Genomic DNA, 24993 nt, shown 5'->3' on the forward strand with positions numbered 1-24993 from the left:
CCTGTTAAGATCTGTCTTGCCTGAGGTAGAACAAAGGCTCTCGGCATTCTCCGAGTCCTGCAGGGCACACAAAAAAACTCCCTTTCCAGCTGTGCTGCTGAGAGATGGACGCCAATCCATCCTGGGGACAGGATGGACCACGTTGAATGGCAACTGATTTACTTCATTTTCCATTCTGTCACTGCTGGCTGAGGTGCAACACAATGTGAAGTATAGGTATATAAGTATAGGCATGCTGAGTTCATGGTAAATTATTGTTTTGCTGAATTTTAAATAAAAAATGAAAAGCAGCAAAGATGCCTTTCAGTATTCTCTTTTGGGTGTCTCTGAAAACTCTGGGTGAGGATGGGCGTAGGGCCCATTGCCTTGCTGAAAAGAGGATGTCATGTTCAGCACTGAGATGTCATCTGACCCTTCAAGACACTGCTTTTGTCTTGAAGTAGCTTGATAGCAGGAAAAAGTGGGACTGTAAAAATTAGAACAAAAGTAACCTCTGTATGAATCAGTCAAGTGCAACAGTTTCAAGTAGGAAGTGCAACAAAGTTAACAAATTTTGATTATCTTTCTTCATTACAGTACCCAGCCACAGTTATTGTGCAAGAATTGATGGTCAGCAAAACTATTCAATAATTTTGCAGTAAAAAGTGTCTAGGACAAATATTCCCATGAAATCCAGAGCTCTCCACAGCCCATCTGCTTATCTCTTGTATAGCGACTCCAAAACGCATCCAAAATCTGCGAAATGTAGGAGAGGATGGAAAAGAGAATCATTGCACAATTTTTCTTCTTGTCAGATGCAAAGAGATGCGCTATGTGCTAACACTGCCTGCAGCTACCCATAGAGGACTGAACTTCGACTCAACATGTAGGCAAAGTAAATTCTCATGTCCATATCACAAATAGAGGTTGTGCACAGAAATGTTGTTTACACATCTTTGCAAAAGAGGCTGAACATGTCATTCTGGAGTGCATTACACACTATCTTGCCTTCTAGTTTATTTTCAGTTCAAATATAAAACTGTTAGTGATCTTTATCTTGCTCTAAACTGATGAGGCTAAGCAGCAAAGCATATCAGCATCCTAACTGCAAGACATGTCCTATTCTGACCAGAGAACATGCCCAGCAATAGGGCATCTTCTGCAAACACCCCTCCTTTTGCAAAATCACCGAGCTGTGCATGTATTGCAGACACCTGTTTCTCACGCTTTATGCCACAGGTACTTCACTGAATGACTGGTTTGTTTAAATGAGTGAGGCTTGTTCTAGTCTTAGAGAACAGCAACCACTCCCTAGGCCTGCAGACTCCTCGGATTGTCAAATTGGCCAAAAAGCAGTGCTCTGCTTCAATTTTTGTGCTGGGAGGACTGAACTGCATATGGTGGCTGTCACATGAAAACAGTCCAGCTGTGTGGGCTAGCAGGTTCTACTGGGATGGGATGGGATGGGATGGGATGGGATGGGATGGGATGGGATGGGATGGGATGGGATGGGATGGGATGGGATGGGATGGGATGGGATGGGATGGGATGGGACGGGATGGATAGCAGGTCATACCCCTTCTGCCCAGGGACAGCTATCAGAGCACAGTTCTGCAGACTGTTCCCTGCCTGTCACTTTTCTTTTTCTGATTTTTCCTTTTTCCAGTGAAGCAGTAGCTTGGACCAGAGCCTCATCTTGCAACATTTAATTCTGCACACACTTCTGAGAGCCAACTTTGCACTGAGAGTTAGCACATGGAGTTTTGCTCATGAGCGACCCAATTCTTGAAGTGGCAAAGTAGTCCCAATTCCTTTCAAAGCCCCTGAAGTAAATAGGAGTTTCTATCTTCAACACATTCTTCTAGATTCTTCCATCTATCTGGCTACTGGAAAAGTTGAGCTTCTATTGGTGTTATGGAAATAGAAAGGGAGGCTACAGGTTTATTTGGTACTGCTTCAGAGTGTTGTATTTGTTATTAACACAGCAGACCAGAAAACAGCATAATCAGTACATGACTGAACTGATGCTCATGTTGGAACTAGATGATCTTCCAAGATACCTGCCAACCTAAACTATTCTTTGATACCTCTATAAAGTCTAAGCAGACAATGGCAAATCATTTTACTGTATCCCCTTGGCTGTCAGTTCCATAATTGGTGTTTTTATCCTGTTGTTGTACTGTGTTTTATTTTTCAGGCACTGAAGGGAGGGCAAACAAGGTAGTCTGCCTGTTAATGTTAGGCTTTACAAAGCATTGCTGTCTAACTCTGGCACCCCAACCAAAACTTATAAAAAACCCAGGGAAGCAAACTGAGCTTCCTTTGCTATCGTAAGCAACATTTATTTATTTCAGCATGTCATGTTAGATCTGGAGTTAGAATGTGAATCACAGCAGGATTTGTAAATCTACAATTTAAAGAGGTCTCATTTAGCTCTTCAACAGTGTTAGGCAGAACACATCCTAAATTACCTTAAGATTGCTTTTCCACTACAGTTCATGCTTCCCTCCTCCTTACTTCTCATCTGCATGCTAAATTTTTCTGAATTTATGAATCCACAAACAATCTTACAAAATATTACTAGTAAATGAGATTTATTTTTCATGCTTTATTTAGCTTCACTTTGATATTTCCCCTGTTTTGAAGTTTCAAGACCACTTAAGGTTTTATTTGTTTTGTTTATTAAATCCATGTGGTTACTTTAGCTTAGTTCTGAAATGGTTTTTTTGCAAAGGGTAAATAACCTTTCATTTACAAAGTAATAATAGGTAGCATTAATGTTAACAGGCATTTAGCTTTGGTGTAATACTTGAAATAACTGTTTTTCTCATTATATAGTGAAGAAAATTTTCTACTGCAACTGCATGTTGACAAAATAGAAAGGAAATACTGGGTAGTTTTTCAAAAAGCTTTTCTGAGAAGGATTCCTTTCCTGACAGAGGCATTTGAATACTGAAACTGGGTTTGCAGATATGGATTTTAGTTCTGCTTTTCAGTCTTGTTTCTTTTTGTTTAGATTTTTTTGGTTTAGATTTTTGTTTAATCTAAAAGTTACTGACCATTTTTCATTTTCTGTTGGCCTTCACAATGAGGAAATGGCAGATTCAAGAACAGGACTATGCTGTTATAACTCTTTGGGGATCTGTATAGGATGCTATCAGCTGCAGCCAGCAGTGATATGTCCCACTAATGCATCTGATCCACTTGCCCAAGGAGATGCTCCTTTGTGATGAAAATCCTGGAGCTATACACAGCTCTTGGGCATCTCTGACACAGCAAAAGGCTCTAGTTTCTGGCTAATGCTTCCCTTCATGGGAGCAGCATGTTATAACTGTATTGGGTTTGTGTGGCTGGGTTTTGGTGTTGGGGGAGAGGGGGCTACAGGGGTGGCTCCTGTGAGAAGTGGCCGGCAGCTTCGTCCATGTCCAGCAGAGCCAATGCCAGCCAGCTCCAGAACGGATCAGCTGCTGGCCAAGGCTGAGCCAACCAGGAATGATACTAACACCTTTGGGATAACATATTAAAGAAGGGAAAAAACCCTTACTGTACAGATGTAGTTGTACTCAGAGTAGAGCAGAGTGAGAATATGTGTGAGGAACAGCTCTGCAGACACCAAGATCAGTGCAAAAGGAGGGGCAGGAGGTACTCCAGGCACCAGAGCTGAGATTCCCCTACAGCTTATGATGCACACCATGGTGAAGCAGCTGTGCCCCTGCAGCCTATGGAGGGCCGTGGGGATGCAGAGATCCACCTGCAGCCTTGGAGGAGCTTTTGGGTTACTTTTAAAAGTTACCCAAGCTCTTGACCTGACTGTGTGTTCAGTCAGAGATAATGATCATGCATGGAGGGGCCTAAGACCTACAGCAAGGTGTGAAGCAAGAGCAATTGATGTGGCCCTTTCTGTGTGAGTGAAAATACACATCAGAAACTTCTGCATCGAGTCAGTTCCTCAACCTTAGACAAACACACCAAGGAGAAATTTAATCTGCAGCATCTATCTGTGACAGTAGATAAGGAAACTGATCAAGAACCTGTTCTAAGCTCATCTTTGTTTTTCCCCTTTGCACATTTACACTTGCAGAGGAGATAATCATCTGAAGGCTTACTAAACCATGAATTGGTCAACATGTTTTCTATTTAAGATGTCTAAACCAGCCCATCCAATTTGAATTTGAGTCAGCTGTAGGAGAGCTTGTGTAGGTTTTCCTGCTGGCAGATCTGAAGGGATGCTAAATTAAGCTGGGCATGGACCAAAAAGTGGCAAAGGAAATGGTGGATGAACGACCAAGAGTCTGGGTATATCTCTGTTAAGGTGTTACTGATGTGAACAGAGGCTGTCAGATGCATACATCCTTTTCACAGATGCTTTGAGTGTTTCTTAGTTGACCTTTTATTAAAAACACATCATCTGTTATTGCACAGAAACTTCTTAGTAGTGCTTTGCATCAGCTTAGCCATTTGCAGAGTCACTATCTGCCTAAATCCTTGATGTTCTCATATCTCTGACACCTTTCTCTTATTCAGTTTTGGCCTCATCCTATCCATTTGTGTTCTTGTTCTGACCAGGGTTAATTTTTTGCAGTAGTCAGGAGGGGGAATGGCTATGACCCTGGTGTGCTGGGGACAGGGAAGGGAGTCTGTTCCAGGAAGAAGGAATTCCTGGAGGTGGAATATGGTGGAGGGAGCCATCTAGTATCGGTATCATTGGGATAGTTTTCCATGTGAATCCTTTCTCTTTTTGTACCCTCTGTCATCAGTATTGTTGCAGTTACTGTTCCTTTTCTTATCCCATTGATGTTTCCAGTGACTCATTCTTAACTCAGCCCATGATCTTTGCCTTTTGTGCCTCCAGTTCTCCCCTCCAGCCCACTGCAGGGGGAGAGGGAGGAGTAAGGTAGAGGAGTGAGAAAACGGCATGTGGTTTGGACAGTCTCAGTGGGGCTACTGAACTGGGGAGTACCGTTCCTAAACCACAGTAGTTTCTAACAAACAAAACATTTAATGACTATATCAAGAATTTTTAGTTCAGAAATGTAGGAAGAACATTTTAAAAATTTTGCACATGAATTCAATAAACTTTCACCTAATACCATTTGAAAATCTGTGTCATTCCACTAAGAACCTTCAAGTCATAGAAAAGTTAAAATGCATGCTAAAATATATTAATGAAATTTATTTCAAATTAAACTTGGAATACAAGCTCAAAATTGAAAAAAACCCAAGTGCTCAAAATTGGGAAATAAGATGCTATAATCTTCCTCAAGGATAAACAAAATGACTGTGTTAAAGAATAATCATCTTAGCTTTAATTACAGCACTGGTGCAAGAGCCGTCCACTACAGAATCATCACACACTGATATGCTCTAGGACTAGATTAGGTTCTGAATGGATCAATTACTATTTATTTCCACCATTCTTTTCTCTAATTTCCCCAAACTGTACTGATTTAGTGCAAGCCCACTGCAGATGTGAGTAAACACACTTACTATTATTTATAACTCTGCCTTTTGGCTCTGGTCCTTAGTCTGGTCACAGCCAGAGTTCCATAACCTGAGGCAAAATTATTACTTGGGAATTGAATCAGATTACAGATGAATGCCACTGCAGAAGATGGATAGGGGTATTTGTTAACTTTAAGATAAGAGTACTAAAAGATATTACGAACAAAGGAACAAGCCATAATTATATATATATTCCAAAGTATTAAAATACCTTTCCACTAATCCTGACAGTCACTTATAATATGAAGTCTAACTTTTGCTTGTCATTAGGCCCATCAGGTGGGTCTAAATTCAGTAAGTATTCACCCTTCAATTGTAAGGGTATAACACTGATGTCATGTCTTTTACTTTCTAGTATGTTGACTAGAAAATGCCAGCTTACCAAACGTGCTTTGCCAGGGCAATGTGTGAGAGGGATCTTCCTTCAGTCTCTCGTGTGCCAGAAATTCAAGTTCCCTCCATGAGTCTTTTCTCTTAGAGCCCAGAAGCTAACTGTGGGAGAGGTCCCATCTGAAACATGGACTGTGACATTCAGTTGTTACCAAGTATACAGGCCTCCACATATCCATATCAACAAATTAAAACACTTGCCTATGTTAGACAAAGGTCAAACATGTCTGCAGAAAAGCATCTTGGATTTTTCTTTTGTAATCAAATAAAAGCTTGGTGCTACATAGATTCACACAGAGAGATTCATGGAATTAAAATTTATTTTGAAACAGAAAACAAAATGTTTTTCCAAATGTGTATTCATTTAAAGAACTGTGTAACTAAGCACCTGTTTACACATATATCTATTTCTGCTTGCCTACTGACTACTATATTTTGAAATCCTGTTTGTGAGAGAAAGAAAAATAACTGTATTGTTTCCCAAAGTTAAAGATCTATGCAATTATGCTGTGAAATGAATGGCTTATCAGAGAAAAATAACTTTGCAATTATCTGTGTTTAGGAAGGCAATTAAAGAGGTTAGTTCCACTCAGGGGGTAACCTGAAAGCTATTCTGGTGCTCAGACCAGTTTTGATCTTTCACTGCTGGTGCTTGACCTTCCCTCCCTGACTCCATGGCTGCTTTCCAAGAGCAGGTCTTCAAGGAAAGGTAAAAGCTGACCCAAGTTTAACTCCTTATTTGTTATTCTGGCAATTGTTTTTTGTGTATCTCCGTCTAACTTCCCCCTTTTTGTTTGTCCTGAAGAGACGTTTGCATGGAAACAGGATGTTAGAGGCAGAGAAATTAGCCCAAGCTGCAGGATATTCAGTGCCTGCAGGCTGTGGTCTGCCAGCTGATAAGGTTTTTCTTCTAAAGTCATCTAAGAAAAATCATAAAGGCAACAGAATTAAAGACAAGCTTGGTACATAAAACACCTCAGTTTCTATAGAGAAGATTTTTCAAAGTTGTCTGGGTAGGGACAATTTTTAATGAGCAATTTAAAAAAAACATTATCAACACATGAGCAGTACTTAGTTTCCTTTTTGTCAGTTTTAATGAAAATCTAATTAATTAAGTTGGCCAAATTAAATAAGCTAATGAAATTAACCAAGAGAACTTTCAGTTTTGTGTCCAGAGGCTACAAAGACATTTTTTGTCAAATAATCTTCTTAGTGCTCCCACTCTGAGTTAATAGAAAGACCCAAGATACAAACTACCTTTGCCACCAGAGAGCAGTGGAATTAAGTATTTTAATTACAACTAGAATTGTTCTTAATTAGTAGCATGTACTATAATGCAAGAGCTTGCCTTCCTTTGAATGCTGTTGAATAATGGTGTCTCTGAGAGAAACAGGGACAAAAAGCTCAATATGATACAAATTTGCTTGATGTTGTTTCTTTTTTTCCTAACATTTCCCTTCACTGCATTCACTCTGAGAAGGATCTAATTGAGTTGTCATTGTCTCTGATGATTTGCCAACAAATTTGTTCAGAAGAGCCTTCTAGTGAATGGTTGTACCCCAACCATCATTGTACATTACTGTTTGCTCAACCATTGTTGTACATCAATCTGGAATACCATTTGGAAAGGCTGTCTTCAGTCTTTCATTGCTGCCACTCCTGTGATGAAAAGCCCAACAGACAGGTTGCTCTGCCTCTTGTTTTCTTTCTCTCTCTCATTCTCTCTTTGTTCTCTTTTTCTTTTTTTTTTTTTTTTCCTTTCTTTCTTTCTGTCCTTCTTGCTCTATTTCTATTTCTCCTGCTATTTTTCTCTTTTTAACCACTCCATTTTTCAGGCATGTTTATCTTCATGTTCATAAAAATGTTTCATGCTCCCTGCAAATCCCCTCTCTTGTGGGAGATGTTTACAGCCCATTATATAACCAATGTTCTCAAAGATTCCCCCATTCCTCTCCTTTCAGTGTAGCACATTGTTCAGTGCCAGGTCTGGGCAAATAAACTTGTGCTGCATGCCCTATTTGCCCACTTTTTCAAATGAAGTCCACATTGCAAATGTGAAGCCAGAGGATTCTGGATTTTCAGAGGAAAACAGGGATGGTGGATTCTATTCCTGAATGAAAGTTACTGGAAGCTAGAAACCTCAAGGCATGTGAAATCAGTCACCTTCCCAATATGAAATGTCATTGAGCTTATTTATTTTCTGCAAAAAGGTCTCACATCTCTTCTCTCTCACGTCTCATCTCTCTTGAAAACCGTAGCTTTTCTCATAATCTACAAATGCATACAGGATCCATTATGTTCCCCATATCCTCTACCTTCAGTAATTCACCAAATAATTTGCCAGAAGATCTCCTGTGCAAATAGCCCTTTAGGTATTATAATGACTCCACTTATATGAAATGTTTACTGTACTGTCTGAAACTGGAATAGTGCTTAAATTGAAGCACTCCATGTTTTAAAACCTTTCATTACTTAATCTACATGTAAAGGACACCAGATGTCATTCTTTTTTTTTTTCCTCCCCAAAAAGTATATTGCTTTTAATATTCTAGCTGGAATGTACCAGAGGCAAGTCCTCAGCTGGTATAAAATGTCACAAGTCTGCTGTGGTCAATGAAGCAATAGCAGTTTATCCCAAAGGAGGAGCTGAAACGAAAGAGGATATTTAATCTGAATTGATGGAAAAATAAAGTCATAATCTGTTTGTCTGCAAAATCAATGCCTGAAAGCTGATGGTGTTCTCTGTATCTCCTTATCTCTGTCATCTCTATAAACTTTTAATTTTATCTCATAATCTCTTTTTCTTTAATTTATCAAATAATATTGTGAGAGTCCCATCCAAACAATCCTCCAGATAATATGGCACTAAAACAAAGATATGCACTTAATAAAGTGCCACTATGTGAAAGTATAAATTATGTAATAATGAATCAGAATCTAAGAGTTCATCCTGATCCAAAATGAACACAAGTGAGAACTAGTTTTCTGCATAAGCATTTCTGTTAAGTATTTCTGTGACTATTCAACGTGTACAAAAATCCTTTGAATCATTGTCTTAAAAAAAATTGAACAGCTAAAATGTAGTTAGGCCAGGATTCAAAAAGACAGTTCAAAAAATAGATGTGTTACAGAAGAATGTGTAAGTCAGACAGTGGCTCAAAAAGCAAAACAAGAAGCTTGCTTTTTACATTGGGAAGAGCTGCAAAAAATACAATCTTTGCAGGACTGCTCTGTATTAACATTGCTTGCCAGCCCATATGTCACTTCCTTTAGAAGAGTAGCAGTAATGAAGTAATGAAGTCTCTTTCTAGTCAAGGTACTTAGAGTCTCTTAATCCAGGCTAAGGGAATCACTTTCCAAAGCTGACTCACAGGTGAAAGCAAAAAGTCAGCTTTTAACAGCCATGTGTGAAAGTTTCCTGGGGTCACTGTCTGCAATTTTCAGGGCTGGGATTATAACTCAAAATTATCTTTAAAAATTGGAGAAGTAGCTTGGGGGAAATAGAACAAAATTTAATACAGGAAAAGAAAAACCCACATAATTTCTTTGGCTGTAAAATCCATGGCTAGAGCAAGGATGCATGTTCCTTGAAAGTAGAGGATTCCACGTGTCACTGAAACAGCTAGTGTTGGAGACAAAAGCTTGGGAGAAACATGGTAACCCACAGTGTTATAGCAAATGATCCATAAGATTGCCTATCACAAGCTGCAGTAAGAGTCAACAGCATCACACTTGTGTAATATCATTTAGGGATAAAAATTCAGTGTAAGCAGAAGTATTGCCTACAAGAGCACTCAACAGTGGTGAGACTATAACTGATGTGCCTCAGTGTTTGAGCTTTTCCTCTTTGAAGGAAGAGAAGAACCAGTCAAAAATCAGAATAGTTCTTTGAAGACAACACTGGATTAATTAGAATTGGTTTGATTTTTTTTTTCTCCAGAAAATGGATAAACTAAGGAGGGTTGCAATTCTCTTCAACTATGCAACAGAAAAGGAAACTGTTTGTTCCCCTTGTCTGCGGTTGATTGCATGACAGGAAAACGACAGCGAATAAGGTTCAGCTTTGACATTGGGAAATGTCAGGAAAGCGAAGTCTCAAAGGGTCAATCACTGGGCAGTATTTAAGAATGTAAACCTTGGTCAGGAATGGCAGGCAGAGTTCAACTTGCTTGGGTGGTCCCACAGTGTCCCACCAAATTTACAGTTGGTGTTCTGACTCAATCTTGCTGAAAATAATTTGGCCTGAGACAAGCACAAATAATGTGTAAGTGGAAGAGGGATGACAGCATTTATCGGGCAAGATGTGTTATGCATTCCTGTTTTATATCTTTATCACAAACTCTAGCCAGTAGTCTTTATGATGATAGGATGGCATTTTATTTTGTCTCATTCTCTATTAGTACCCTGTGTTAATAATTCCTTCTGCCCATTCAAACTGCTGCTTTGTTTTTTTTGCAGAGTGGGGAAGTGAGGAAAGGGATTCTCACTCCCTCATCCTGTTGGGACTTCCTGCATTTTACAGGGATTAGGAAAAAGTTCTTGAACGTCCACCTGAGGATTCTGGCCTCTCTGTAACCACTGTGAGAAAAGGGAAGGTTCCCTCATGCTGTGACAACTGCAGAGACCACTAAACTTGAGCAAAGCAAAAGAAGGTCCATGTTTTGCAGGTGGAACATGTACAAAGTGTTTCCTTGGGATGAGAAAATATTTCACTAATACATGTTGGCTAAAGGTAGAAGAATTATCTCAAATGTGAAAGACAGCAAATACTGAAACATGAAAAGGGGATGTGAAACTTCATTAAAGTACAATTTTAAAAGCAACACAAACTTTATATGTTAATCAGTGTACTTTTTGAACTGTCTTTAATCAGAAAATATTTTTCTGCATTTAATGGACTTAGAATAAAACCTGACATTTGCTAGTAAGAAATAGCACTGATCTTGTGGTGCTGGAGGTTTTTTTTTTTGTTTTTTTTTTTTTTCTTTCTTTTTCTTTTTTTGATTGGAATTGTAATCAGTGTAGAAAGTCCCTTCATGTCAGTCAGAGAACTGTAGAGGCTGAAAATTTCAGTCACAACTAGAAATCATAGAAAATAGGGCTGCAGAGTACCTTGAGAGGTCTTCTAGTCCATCCTCTCTCTCATAATGGAGGAAGAGCTACAAGTAAATAATTCTCAAGACTTTTTTTACCTCTCCTGTTTGTAAGAGTCATCAGTGGTGAAGAATCTGCTGCCTCCCAAAATGAGCTGATTCTGTGCTGCATTAATCATAAGGCAGAGCTTGAATGCATGAGCTGAAACTGGTCTTCTCTGGCTATTTAGGAAACTCCCCCTGTTCCATCCTGCTCTTTAAGGGTCTGCCCAGCAGCAGGAGACTGAAAATGGAGAATCAAGCTCGTGATCCTGCCTGTGAAAGTATCCATGAAGAGATGGGTGACTGATATGGATTTGCAACTGCTGTGAGAGGAGGAAACCCTGAAGAAGTAGTGGGAATTAGAGATGTTTGCTTCTTCCAAACTCCAATGGCTTCTGCTTAAGAAGTGAATGTTTGTATGGCAGGATGTTCTCTCAGCCAGTGGTTTCCAGAGGAGGAACAGCTCACCAAAGTGAGAATTGCATCTGTAACTATTTTGAGCAGTTGGTGTGCTTCTCTCTGATGCTAAAGTCTGGTGTGGTTGGAAGGAGACTTACAACTAAGAGGAGCAGCTGGAACAGAAGCCACTTTGGAAACTTTCCTGCTAGGCATTTTTCTTGGTGCACAAGGAACCGAACAGCATGGCACTTGCTGATCTACATTTTTAAGGCTCTTTATGGTGAGAGTTCTTGACAGCTTGCCCTTGAGCTTCACAAATGAGTCTGAGAAGGCAGCAGTGATCTGTCATCTGTCCTTACAACCACAAGCCAGCAGGTGAGGTCAGTGCTGAGCCCCTCAGACAGTGCTCACTTTCCCTTCCTCTCATATCAGCCAGCTTTTCCAATTTTTGAACATTTCATGGGACTTGCTGCTGCTGCTTCCCAGCTTTTTGTGCTCAAAGTTATTGCTTTGAACTACCACAGCTGGCCACAGACTGGTAACCACCTGCACCTTGCAACACCTGTGTTTATTATCTCCTGTGAAGGGTGTGTTGGCAGTTTCCATATTAGTACTGATCTTACACTTGAAAATGTTATTTTACTTTTATGTGGTGCACTAAGAGCTTCAACTGAGAATATACAAATACATTAATTATTATAGCAAGAGGTTTTCAGCTGCTACTGTCAGAGTACTTGTCCCTCTATGGACAAACACCCCAAGGTTCAGCACTGAGGGTTCCTGAAAGGATCTTGGAGCTCAGTCCCCTGGCTCAAGGACATGCAGCAAAAACCCCACGTCTTGGGGAAGTCCATTAGACTTTTGCTGGCAGCAGAGATGATATGGCAGCAGAAACTTTCCTACCCACAGTTTAGGGATGGCAGCACCTCTCCAGTAACCTAGGTCACAGCCAGTGTCACTGCAGCTCTGCTGCTCCTGTTACCCAGACCTGGGACACAAAACCTGCAGTGGAGAGGAGCATCAGCTGCCTTCACACCTATGTGGGATGGATGCTTTCAGGGGGCCAATAATACAGCTCCAGTGTATCTTCCACAAACATGAAGATACATGTCTGACTTGGGAGGTGTTGATACTGTACAACCTTATGGCGGCTTTTAAATTGTAAGCAATGTGGACCAGCAGATAGCGGACCCTTTGTATTGGTATTCTTGGTCTGCCTATTTGTTTTCCTGCAAAATCCGTGTGCAAACACACACGTGGACACACATCATTATATGTAATGTATGTATATAAAATTATATGTAAGAGGCACATACAAGTGTAAATAGAAATAGATGTAGTGTCAAAGGCAGAGAAGAATATAGTGTGCTATAGCATAGACTATATATAGGAAATCACTGAAGATATTTTACTTCCTATGAGGATCACATCCCTTCCCACAAATCGTTACATAATCCTCCCATGGCAACTGCAGCATTTGCACAAGGAAATGTTAAGAAAATATGTATATTTAGCTGTTCCAGTGCAAAAGAGCATATTCTAAAGGTATACCTCAACATCTAACTCTTCTATTACTCGTAAAGAGCCTCGAAAGAGGCTGTAAACAGTTCCCTCTTGCTTGTAGCTCCCTCAGCTTAGCTGGAAGCTTTTTACCGGATGGACACAAACACAAGGGAGCTGGGAAATTTTGGGGCTAGTAAATTTTGCAGTCTGTATTTTAGCCACTGGGTGCCGCTACCAAATCACTTGTCAAAACCAGTTTCTCCGAATACAAGATTGCAATTTCAACAGCATGCCTTGATTTACCTTAGCCTGTGACACCAGGTTTTGTGGGGCTGCCTGTTACCCAAAGGCTCATACAATAACCGTTTTCTCAGAGCTGCCAATGGGCTTCCATCAGCTGCAGTTAAGATATTTCCTCACAGAAGAATAATGGAACAGCTTTTTATTAAAGTGCACGAGTGAAAGGTGAGCAGGGTTAATAAGAAAAATATCTAAAAGAAAACTTTAAGAAGTATTCCATAAACATCAAATATTTATAGAGTGCTAAAAATCCTGATTCTTATGATATGAGAGGAAGTTGCTGAAAATAAACTATGCATCTCTGCTGTTACATAAACTCATAAAAAGTATTAGTGAAAGAAGATGATCAATTAATCCTATTCCAAATTGCTAACATGTCCTCCACCATCATTAGGAAAATGTTGTTTCAGGTATGCTTTTAGTCAACTGCAGATTTTTTCAAACTGATTCTTCACATTATCCTCACTATTTTAAGTGACCATTGTTCTGTTTGGAACTCCTGAATATAAATGCAATACTGTCACAGTAGTCTAATGCTATATTTAGACCCGAGAACATTTATTTGCAGACCTCAGTGGTTATGAAAATGCACATGAAAAGCACATAACTCAACAGATGCTAAAAAGCCCATCTGCATTTTTCAGATGCTGTCAAGTCATCTCCCCAACAACACCTGGACAGATGCCAGCTGAAAACCACTGACAAAGCACTCACCTGGTTCTCCTCTGAGAGACAATGAGAAAAGGAAGGGAGGACATGACAGGAGTTCTGTGTTGGATGGGCAGAGAAGAGGGGAGTGGTGATAGCAGCAGCACAAAGGACAAGTGACAGGAGGAAACGCAGCAGGGTTTTGGGGATTGAGGGAAAGGCACATAATACTACCAATTTTCTGCAGTGAGCCTTTCCTATGAAATGTTGGGAGCCACTAACCTACAATTCATGGTTCTGCAGGTGATAGAGACCACGTCCTCATCCTTGAAATCATAAATTTTTTTCTTGGAAATCATAATCTCTTTTATGTTTCTGGCATCTGGCCAAGTCAGATATAATTTCACTGATAGTCTGTCTGAAATCAATTTGGTATAGTGCAGCATGGTGAGGGCCTGACAAATAGCCTCAGAGAGCTGTTCTTGATTGTGGAGGGAATTTCATACTTTAAACAGAAATTTACCTCTATTCATAGCCAGTTGCTTTCACTTGCCTGATATTAGCTCATGCAAGAATGAGTTTCAGGCACGCATTTCAATGTCAAGACTTTAAGAAGAATTTCACATTTTTCGGTTAGTTTTATATCACCTTGTTTCACTTCCCCTGTATTCTCCAAAATCCTGGATTTAAGAAACTAAAGGAAGGGAATTAAGGGTGACTTCATGTAATTTCTGTGCAAGGTACAGATCTGACGTTCCCATAGGAAAATAGTCTGCTCAATTCCCTAAATGTGAGCTCAATAAAAATCCCCAGATTCTCATTAAATAGCTGGAATGTGTCAGACTGTAGAACTCAAAACACTGCTGAAATTGTTCAGAGAAAGCTCTAGCAGTCTCCTGCCTAATGTGTGTGTGAATATCCACATGTATGTAGGCACAATCCTTCTCCTGCCCTACTCCATGATTGTCTCTGGTTTTGGATCAGAGCAGTCCATGGTATTTACCTCATTTCAAAGGACAATGAAGCCTTTGATATCTGCTCCCCAACAGGAGGACAGCACCCTCCAAAACATTAAAATTTTCTTCTTAGCACATTCATGCTGCTTTGGCAAGTCCAATCACCATCTTAATTTTTTTCTTTTTTCCCTAGAGAGGTGTTACAATGAGGTTTTATTTGCATGAGCTATTTATTCACAGGTTAGCCAACACCATGTGAAGTCATTACTGCTGTCCCTGAGCTTGTGTCCTGAGGGAACAGATAGCCACTCCAGACCCCATATGTTGGGGCAAGCAGCAGCTTCTGAAGCTGTTATAGCTGCTCCAAGCCTCTGCATCCTCTTGCTTCTCCCTTCTGAGGACCTTGGTGCAGGGAACTGGTTTTATTGGCAGCTAGACAGGCACTGGGAGAGTACTGGCCATTACTGGAAAAGAAGAACAGGTACTCAGCTCCATTTTTAAATGGGTAATGGGTGTTGTGTTTTCCCAGACTGATAACCATGTCCTCTTTTTTTTCAATAAAAATCTCTTTGCTTGCATCATTTCTCACTTGCCTGCTTGCAGCAGGTGTAAAAGCAGGATTGGTACCTTTAGCTTTTGCAGGTCTTAGGATGTGGGCTCTAGTTGCTAATGCACTTGGCAGATGATTGACAATTGCATCCACAATGGTGGGAAAGAACAATATTCATTTAAAGAATTAAGCTAATGAAGAAAATGTGGGGGACAGAAGGATGGGGGACAAGGGAGTTACACAGCCCAGCTGCCTCAGGACCTGCCAGGGCATAGCTGTAGATAAACCATAGATACTTGGGCTAAACAAAGATAACAATTGTTGTCCTTCAGAGTTTTTCTGGTTAGAGCGCTGGTCAAACACAACTGAGCATTTTTTAGAAGACCTGACAGGAGCAAAAGTGCAAATGCATGGAAGGAGGCCTGACTCAGTCAGTTGCTTTTTATTGATGTCCCATGCAGGCAAATTGGCAGGAACTGAAATAAAAGATTTCCTGGGAAAAAAAAAAAAAAAAAAAAAAGCAAAAAAGCTGTATGGTCTTCTGTAGAGAAGACTGGAGAATAAAACAGTGAGAGATCTACTAAACTCCTCAGCAGGGGAAGAGCCTGCCCACCTTCATATACACAGCTGAACAAATAGTTTGCCTTCGCTATGATCCAAAGATATGGTGTCTGAGCCTCCTTCCCACTAGTCTGAACATGGCACAACAACAGCAGGCTTCAGCTCTCTTCAACTCTTGCAAAAAATCAGTGCTGTTTCATCTTGGCTAAAGCTGGTTTGGATATTCCTGAAATGCATTGCAGTAATCATAGTCTGACTGCTTCTGGAGATACGTTCTGACTCAAAACCAACAAAAACTGGAGTTTTGGGATAATCCCTATGCTTCAAACAGTCTCACTTACTCCATGTGGATGGTCCCAAAACTGGGGCCCAAAAGTAATTGCCATTGCAATTAGTGGCTTCAAGGGAACAAAGAAGAGGCTCTTTTTACTACAGTGAAATGGGTAAGATGATCTCTTTTCCAGACCTAAGCTCCCACTGGTCCAATAATAACCAATAACTGTGATTTCCATCACTTGCCCCCTCTGGGAGACACTTATGTATCACTGATTCATATTGCAAGTTTCCTTGTTTTGGGACTGCCATAAGCCTGGCAAATCAAAGAGCGCTGACAGCTTACTAAAGGAGGAGATACTGAGCAGAGACAGACAGGAATTTTTCAACAAAACAACATGTGTCAACACCAAAACATTTAAAGGAAACAATAGAAGCGCCAGTGAAAGTTTAATGAGGAAGGTATTTCGGAGAGAGGTACATGCAGACACCATTGATGGGCAGGTACCCTCTGGGGAGGCATGTTGCACAGCAAGCAGGAAACCAGCACTCATTGAATCTCTGCCTGGGTGTCTCTCACTGTCCTGACCCTCAGGAGCTGCTGCCTGCAGTACAAAATGTGGGCATACTTTCTTCAAAGCTGATATACCAGATGGATCATCCCTTACCAAATTAGAAGATGAAGTGTGTTGGCAGAAACTCCTCGGGAAGCAGGAAATGCCTGCACGATGCTTCCCACTCCCTTCCGAGCAGATCGCACTGTCTCGATACTGCCTCCATCGGCAGCTCCCACTGGCATCAGAACCCAAAGCTCCTTAGTTTCCTGAAATTACAGAAACAGCTCTGTATGGCTGAGCCCTCCATTCCCACCATTTTATTTCAAGTGCTTCCAGGCCCTCTTTGATTACCTGCTACAAAGGCAGTAGTACATATGGAGGTTTACTTTGATATGATATAGTTGAATCCTTAAAAATAAATTGTTATTCCTAAAAGCAGAAACCACCATCTCTTATATTCTAAAATATTCTTTTTGTACAAGTTTCTAAATTTTGAATTATTTGCAGGAAGCTTCTACAAGGAGATATATGGGACCAAAATTTGCATTTGACCAAAAATAGGAGCTAAATTATATCTAGCATTTTAGTCATGTAGCACTGGTATTATAATCACTCTTCCAGCCCAGAAATGTTCACCTAAATCTCCACAGGCACCATTTGAGAGGAACAGCCAGTCTATTCCCTTGTGGGAAGACCAACTTTCATGTATTAACTAAAGCACTCGCAACAGGTGTAAACAACTTTCCATTAGATGTAAAGTTCCTGGTACATTAGACAACATCACACTTTAACCTTCCAAGATCTAATTTAATTCCTAGGATCAAGAGCTCATGTTACTAATACTTTTTGCCAAAACCCTGGGATCATGTCCTACATATTACACTAATTCTTTCCAGAAGAATTTAAATTTGTAAATAATGAAGAGCTCGTACAACTCCTTCTGTTAGCAGTGCTGCTGGGCCTTTTGCCAGTTTGTAAGCTGAAGAATTTTGGTGTTTAGTGCTCCCATCTGTTCAGAAAGCCTGAGGGTGAGTAGTTATCAAAAGCAATATGTGGGCTTTTTTATTCCATGTCTGAGATTTTATGACATACTTTGTCACAAAACAGGCCACTGGGGAGGAGAGATTTCCCTCCACCCGAGTCTCTCTGCCTGGGGAACCTCTGAAGTCCCACATACTTGATTTTTGCCCAGTCTTGATCTAAACAGACCAAAATTCACTCAAATATATAATAATGTTCATCCTGATACCTCAGATAGAAATACGACCAAGTGTTTCTCAGTTATGAAAGAATTAAAATCTCAGGCATGTATATACTCAGTGCAGAGGAATTCAATAAACACAGCTCTGTTTGAATGAGGGTTTTGAAGGCAGCTCCACTGTCAAGGTATAAGGAATCTTTTGTTCCCCAAATAAACACTTCAGACGTGTCCTTCTGCTGCATCAAGGTTTGGAAGGTGAGGGCTCCTCTCCCCACTGGGATGGCCAGGAGCACAGGGGGACACGGGGCTGCAGGCAGCCTGTCTGCTCCAGGCACTGTCTGCCTGTTGCAAGCCTGCCTGACCCTGTGAAATGGCATTCTCACCGAATGGGATGGGCATTCTCACTTCAGCCCTCCTGGCTTGAATGCACTCCAGCAAAAAGGTTATTTTCCACAAGTGTAACCATTTCATCAGAAGCCTCTCAGGACAGCTAAGGGCAGGTAGTTTGGCAGCTGGAGCTCTGTATGCTGTTTTCAATGGGCAGTTTGCTATCTGGCCTCTGTCACACCGTGAGGATGTCTCCTCTCCTCCTGTAGGTGCTCTCTGCCTGTTCCTCGGGGTCAAGAGAGTCAAAAGGGAGTGGCATTCACAGTGCATCTCCTGCAAGCTCTGTCTGTAGATTAATCCCAAGACTAAAGTTGTCAACAGCTTCTTCTGGCAAGACACAAGCTGACATAGATGTTGATAGCTCCAGGGCTTGTGGAGCCATCCTGCAGAAAGCAGAGGTGGGAAATGGCAGTCTTTGCAGAAACCTCTTCCTGATTCATCAAAACCAGATACTGCACCCTTTGAACTCCAGTGAGATGCCAGGGTACAGATGGAGTAACTCCTCCCTCTGCTTTCTATTTTTCAGGAAGGTTTAACTTTATAAGTTAAGAAACTGAACTGAAAAATTTGACAAAACAAGGGACCTTAGGGACCTCTGAGGGACCTTAGATTACAAATAGATTTTTAATTGTCTTTTAAAGTTTACAGTTTATGGACACCAGCTTCTTTGGGGTTTGCCCTTGGCCTGCTTTAACTCAGAAGACTCACTGTCAAGATAATAAAGAGCAGGATCCTAAATGTTTACTGACATTCCTTCTCTGTTTGTTGTAAATGCTAAGTGTTGTAAGTGTTGTAAATGTTGATAGTTTTTGTTAGGTTCTTCCACTAGAAAACTGGTGGTTTCCTGTAGCTGTGTTTTAGCACAGCAGAATCCAGAAAAAAATCCAAATGAACTCTATTACTAAAATTAAAACCAGTACTAAGAAAACTCAGAATTCAAACAAGCTCCACATTTGGAGAAGTCTGGCATGGCAGGCACAAGGTGATAAAGAAGTGTAAAATCACAAGCCTGAGAAGGAGCTGCAAGGTACCTTTTTAAATACTTTTTTATCTCCAAATCAACCAATTTCCATATTCATTAAATACAATCTATAACTCCACAGTTAACTCAGAGTTCCACATTTGACTGGTTCCACATAACTTAGCCCACATTTATTTTGCAATATTTACAATTATGAAGCCACTTTCATTCACTCAAGCACAAGTCCATCGAACATTTGGAAAGTCAGGCCAGCTAGTCTCATTAAAAAAGCTCTCATCAGTTAAAAGTGTCAGAGCTGCTTTTATTTTCCTTAGTCACAATGCATTCCAGTCCTAACAAACCCGGCACACAAGGAGGTTTATTACCATTTTGCTTGGTTAAGAAACAACAGGAGTCTTCCATGTCAGCACAGATCATCTGAATCCCTTCTGCTTGGTATTTGTTATCAGATTTTCTAACACACCGCAGCTAATTAGGCCTTTGCCTTCCAGACCCCAATTCTTCCACTGCTGCCCTTCAATTCCAGTTTTACTTGGCTTTTGTGCATGGAATTGAATCAGCCTGCTTTTGTTAAATTTCCCAGCTTAAGAAGAATTGTTTGGAAAGTGATGAGAAGAATCCAAAACCAGTACCCGAGTGAGATTTAGGCACTTACTCTTTTTCAGGTAAATGAGAGGCCCACATTTGAAATATAGGCGAAATTCAAGGCCTTTAGGGCAGGAAATTGCACATTTAAAATTTTATTCTCAAGCTGGTAGAAATCATTGTAACTCCAGCTATGCATCCGGCTGGAATAATCAGTAACACCGCAGCCGACCATGCCGGAGAGGCTGCTGCTGCTGCTCTTCCCTGCTCCAAGGGCAGCACTTGGCACTGCTGGGGAGCCTGAGCTCCATCCATTCCAGCACCATGGCAGGTTAGAGAAGCTCAGCAGCTGGCAAAGGTGGGGTTCAGGAGAGTTCACCGTGTGCTGGGAGGTTCTGGAGCCCACTGGCTGAGGATGGTGGGGAGAGCTCCCATGTGATGTCTTTTGGGAAATGGTAATTTTGCCATCCGCTGTGGTTGTGGAGGGTGGGGTCCAAGAGATAAGGCCCAGGCTTTGGCTCCCTGCCACAGCTGGGAAGACTGGTAAGAGAGGAACGGGTTCAGCTGCATGGCTGGTTTAGCCAGCTCAGCCGTGGTGCTGCCCGCAGGGGTACACACACCCCGCTGGCACAGGCAGCTGGCACAAGACATTCTATTTGCTTGCTTGTTTTTGTGTTTGTTTTCAAAGGGAAGCACCTCTCCCCCTTTCTCCACGGGATCTGAGCACGGGCAGAAAGCACGTCTGTAAAGCAGTGTGCTGTGCCCAGAAAGGCCTTACAGAAATGTCCATTCTGGAATTGCAGTGACTGGGGATGGGGGCATGGTGTGTCCCGTGGGAAGGGGGAGGTCTCTGGAAGTGCAGCTAAGCCAAGTGAAAGGGTCTCTTTCAGCAGCCAAGAAAGCATATCAGTATTAACTGGAAACATTAAGATTGTATCAATAGTTGCATGGTTTAGAAAGTTTGACTTCCTGGAAATTAGTCAAACATTTCTTTTCCAAGTATGAGCACGGTACCCCCTCACAGAGGATTCAGTGGATGAATTTGTACTTTTGCATGCTTTATAGAGTGGTGCTTGCCATCTGTGACACTTGGATACACATTCTCTGGGAGACTTGTTGGCATTCTAAAAAGAAAGGTTTTGGTGTGGTTTTTCCCATCTGAAGATGCGCTACAGGAACTCCAATTTTCTTTCGTTGGATGATAAATTAAATGCACATGATTTGTTTGTCTTTGGTGCCTAATATGTCAGCTTTAAACTTTACAGTTAACAGCTGCAAGGAGGCACGAAATTGGAGCTTTTTGTTCCCATCCACTGTCCAGACAGCTGCAAACTCAAGATCTGGGTTCTCTATTTTCAATAGTTTCTTCCAAATCTTGAGTTCTAGCCAGTTTCCTTTCATCTCAAGTGAATGCTGAGCCATGGTGAAGGATGGAAGGGGCACAGGGAGCTCCCACATGGAGTAGTTAAGTTCCCAGGAGTCACCCCATCCACAGATGTGAGTTGTATCTGCGGTGAGTGTGGAGTACAGAAATAATATTTAAGTCAAAATTTTATCTTCAAGGCTCTTGGAAAGCTCCAGATTAAGACCCAAAGACAACAAATCTTCTATGCAAGGTGCTACCATTTGCCATGAAATTTTGCTTTTAAAGCCCCCTAAAGAACTCCATACACAAAAACAAGTGACATCATTTTAGAACAGATTTTTAAAGTAGCTATTAAAAGGTCACAGGCAATTAGAAAATTACTAGTGATTTATTAGAAAACTGGAATAATGTCATAAAACTGCATTCAGATTCTATCCTTCTACACCTTATCGCATTTTCCAGTGGAAGCATCGTGTTTCTCACTGTTTTATGAGGCAGTTCCCTGAGCAGAAGATTCCAGGGAGCTCTGACTACTCGAGCTTTAGTGACTATTGACATTCTGCACCTCATACAGTGCAAGTTCTGATGGAAGAATTTCCTATAGCTGGAGCATTTAAACTTCGCTTCTCCTGGGTATCTTCCTTTAATATCTTGTAGTAGTTTTCAGAGCTCATGGCAAAAGTAGTATCTTAGATCTCTCTTCTCTACCCAGACCCAAAAGATCACAAAACCTGTAGGAATGTAATTAATTTAAGGGTTCTACAAGTCTCTTTTGATATGGCTGCAACTGGCCAAAAATCACGGAATAGGACAAGGAGAAAGACAAATGGATTTTTAGGCTCTGTAATCATGTCAATAGCCAGGTATCTCTAGGAAATTAGACTAAAAATAATTTCTCTGGAAGTTCTTTCTGTGGGACTGGCCTACCCAAGCCACAGGATATCCTTATTAAGGGACTACTCTAGGAAATGGGAAAACTGACTTTAAAGTTCTGTCAAAGGTCCAAAACACACTATATAAAACTTGATTATTTTCTCCAGTGTAGTCATCCTGAGTATTGCTTCTCAGGGCTCTAAGTTTGGAAGATTAACCTTGAAATTGCCATGTTATCCTCCACTCTGTTGTTCTGATAAACTTTTCTTTCTCCTCCCTTTTTTCATGGCTCATGCATCTATAAATTCTGCTCACTGTGTGAATACCCCATAGGTGTACATGCACTTAGTAAAATGTAAAATCCATTCCAGAAAATTCTTGGTGTTAGGCTTCTATTTTCAGCACAGCTAATAATAATTCACACTACATACATGTGAGTATATATGTAAATAATAACAATAACAATAACAATAACAATAACAATAACAATAACAATAACAACAACAACAACAACAACAACAACAACAATAATAATAATAATAATAATAATAATAATAATAATAATAATAATAGTGGTGGTAATACAACCCCCCCATATATATCTGCATATTTGTTAACTGTTCCTTTAAGGTGCCAGAAATGAGGCAGCCAGGGATCAGTTTAGGCAATGTTGTAGGCTGTGTGTAGGCAGTGAGAACCTAGAATATGAATTTGAGCTCAGCTTTGATGTAATCTCCAATGAAGTTAAGGGAGTTGCTCTGGATTTACTCATTTATGAGAATGGAGCCTGGCACAGAGCCCTGTGGCTCAGGTTTTATCATACATACAAAGTATCACCTAATTGTACTTGCTTCTACAAGATTAACCCTGATGGTGAGATTTCTGCATGTAAACAGCAGTGAAATACATTGTGTAATCCCCATGACTGATGTTTTTGAGCATGTTTTAGGCAGTGCTGTGGTGGCTGTCTACACCAGATTCCCTACCTACCGGAGGGCTGGCAGTATCAGCACAAAGGCTGGTTTGCAATGTCTCCTGTGCAGTCAAATCAAGTCAAAATGAACCACTTCATAGCCAGGATGTATGGAAGGCAAAATTTCTGATTCACTCTCCCCTGAAGAAGCTGTAATGCTGACATGTGTGTAGCTTCTGTCCTGCCTTCCTTTCCCCACCTTTCCTTTCTGATACATGAGCAAGCTTGTTGACACAGAGATAGGAATTTACGTAAATACATAAGCTCAACAGCTCTCAGGACTTGTTCCTCAAGTGACTGAGAAGACGCTTTGTAGCACCACAGCTTCTTGCTGTGACTGTGAACATGATCAAAGATTAGGTTAACACATGTGAAGATTTATGGCCAAGGCAAAGATGGGTAATTTTAATGGGAGGGTTAACTATGATCTTATCCTCTGCTTGTTTGTTCACAGTTAATTTTGCATGGAGACCCAGCTCCAACTTTCTCAGAGCCCCCAGCTTTGTGAACTCAGACATCGCAGCTGAAAAAAAGAGAAGTCACATAAGACTCTGCCCTTAGGTTACCCACATCTTGAAAGGCACAAATTTGGGCTCTTTACCCTAGAAAATCCTAGAAAGCATGTGGCAGATGCAAGCGGGAGCATGTGAGCCTGTGATGAAAGCTGGGTTTATGACAAAAGCCCAGCATCAGGTAAGCTCCATAAAAAGCTTGGTTAGAATTTAAAAGTCTAATTAAGCAGCAGCCAAACAAAGGACAAAAAACTTTGTACTCACAGCACTCTACAGAGAAAGAGTAAAGAATCCACCCAGCTTCTACCAAAATTAAAGACATATTTATAAACAGAATTGTTTCTAACAAGAAGACAAATCTCATCCTTGTGTAACTGTCCTGAGGTCAATGGAGAACCCTGAGGGATTAATTAAAATCAGAAAATTCATAAAAGTCTTCTATGATGTGCCAGCTGGTCTTAAACAGGGAAGTATATTAATGGTTTCTCAACAAATATGTTGCAAGATTAGCTTCTTTTATTCAGCAATTCTTGTCTTCAGTAACGGTCTCTTTTTTCTTTGCAGAAACAATATTCCTCAGTACTGCCGGAAAAAGAAAAAAAACCAAACTAGTACTCTTTGGATGGATTCTAAATCTTTAATTTGTGAAGGCATTGTTCTGGAATATGTGGAATCGATTTTGTTTTTCTTTTGATTATAATTTGCAGAAAAATTCTTGCTCTGTAGAAAATGATAAGAATATTTTAAGTTCTTAATTAAAAAATTAATTGTTTTGGTGAACTCTATGTCATAATAAAAATGTCATAGTCACAATCCACTCAGTCCTTTGAGCCAGATTTTCAAGACAAGAGTTAATGTTTATAAATCTAAAATTATTTTGAAAAACGTTTTGTAGATTCAATAGGAATTGCAGTGTTTCTTTAAAAAATTCTCTCCAACAAAATTTCTTTTACTTTAGTAGAGAATATGCATAACACCTACAGAAATCCACTGAAATAAATTAAATAACGAAATTTAGTCATTAGGAATATTCTTACAGCTTGAAGAAATAGGAAATAGCTCATTATATATTTATTGTATATCAATAATTCTGTTCCATATGTAATTTTCCTTCCATTTTTATTTTTTGAAGAAATTAGCTTTACTTATTAGGCTCTCCCAGTTCCTCGAGTTTCCAACAAAAAATGTTTTGTTTAAAAAAAAAAAAAGAATCTATTTCCATTTCAGTGTGTTATAGTAACCTGTTCTTTATTTTAAAACTGAGTGAACAGTACTATATTTTCTAATAACCTCTTCTTCCTAAATCTCAGATTATTTCTAACACAAAGTTGAATATGAACATAAAATATAGTAAAGCTGTG

The sequence above is a fragment of the Poecile atricapillus genome, chromosome Z (assembly GCF_030490865.1).
Source record: "Poecile atricapillus isolate bPoeAtr1 chromosome Z, bPoeAtr1.hap1, whole genome shotgun sequence".
In the NCBI taxonomy this organism is placed as follows: Eukaryota; Metazoa; Chordata; class Aves; order Passeriformes; family Paridae; genus Poecile; species Poecile atricapillus.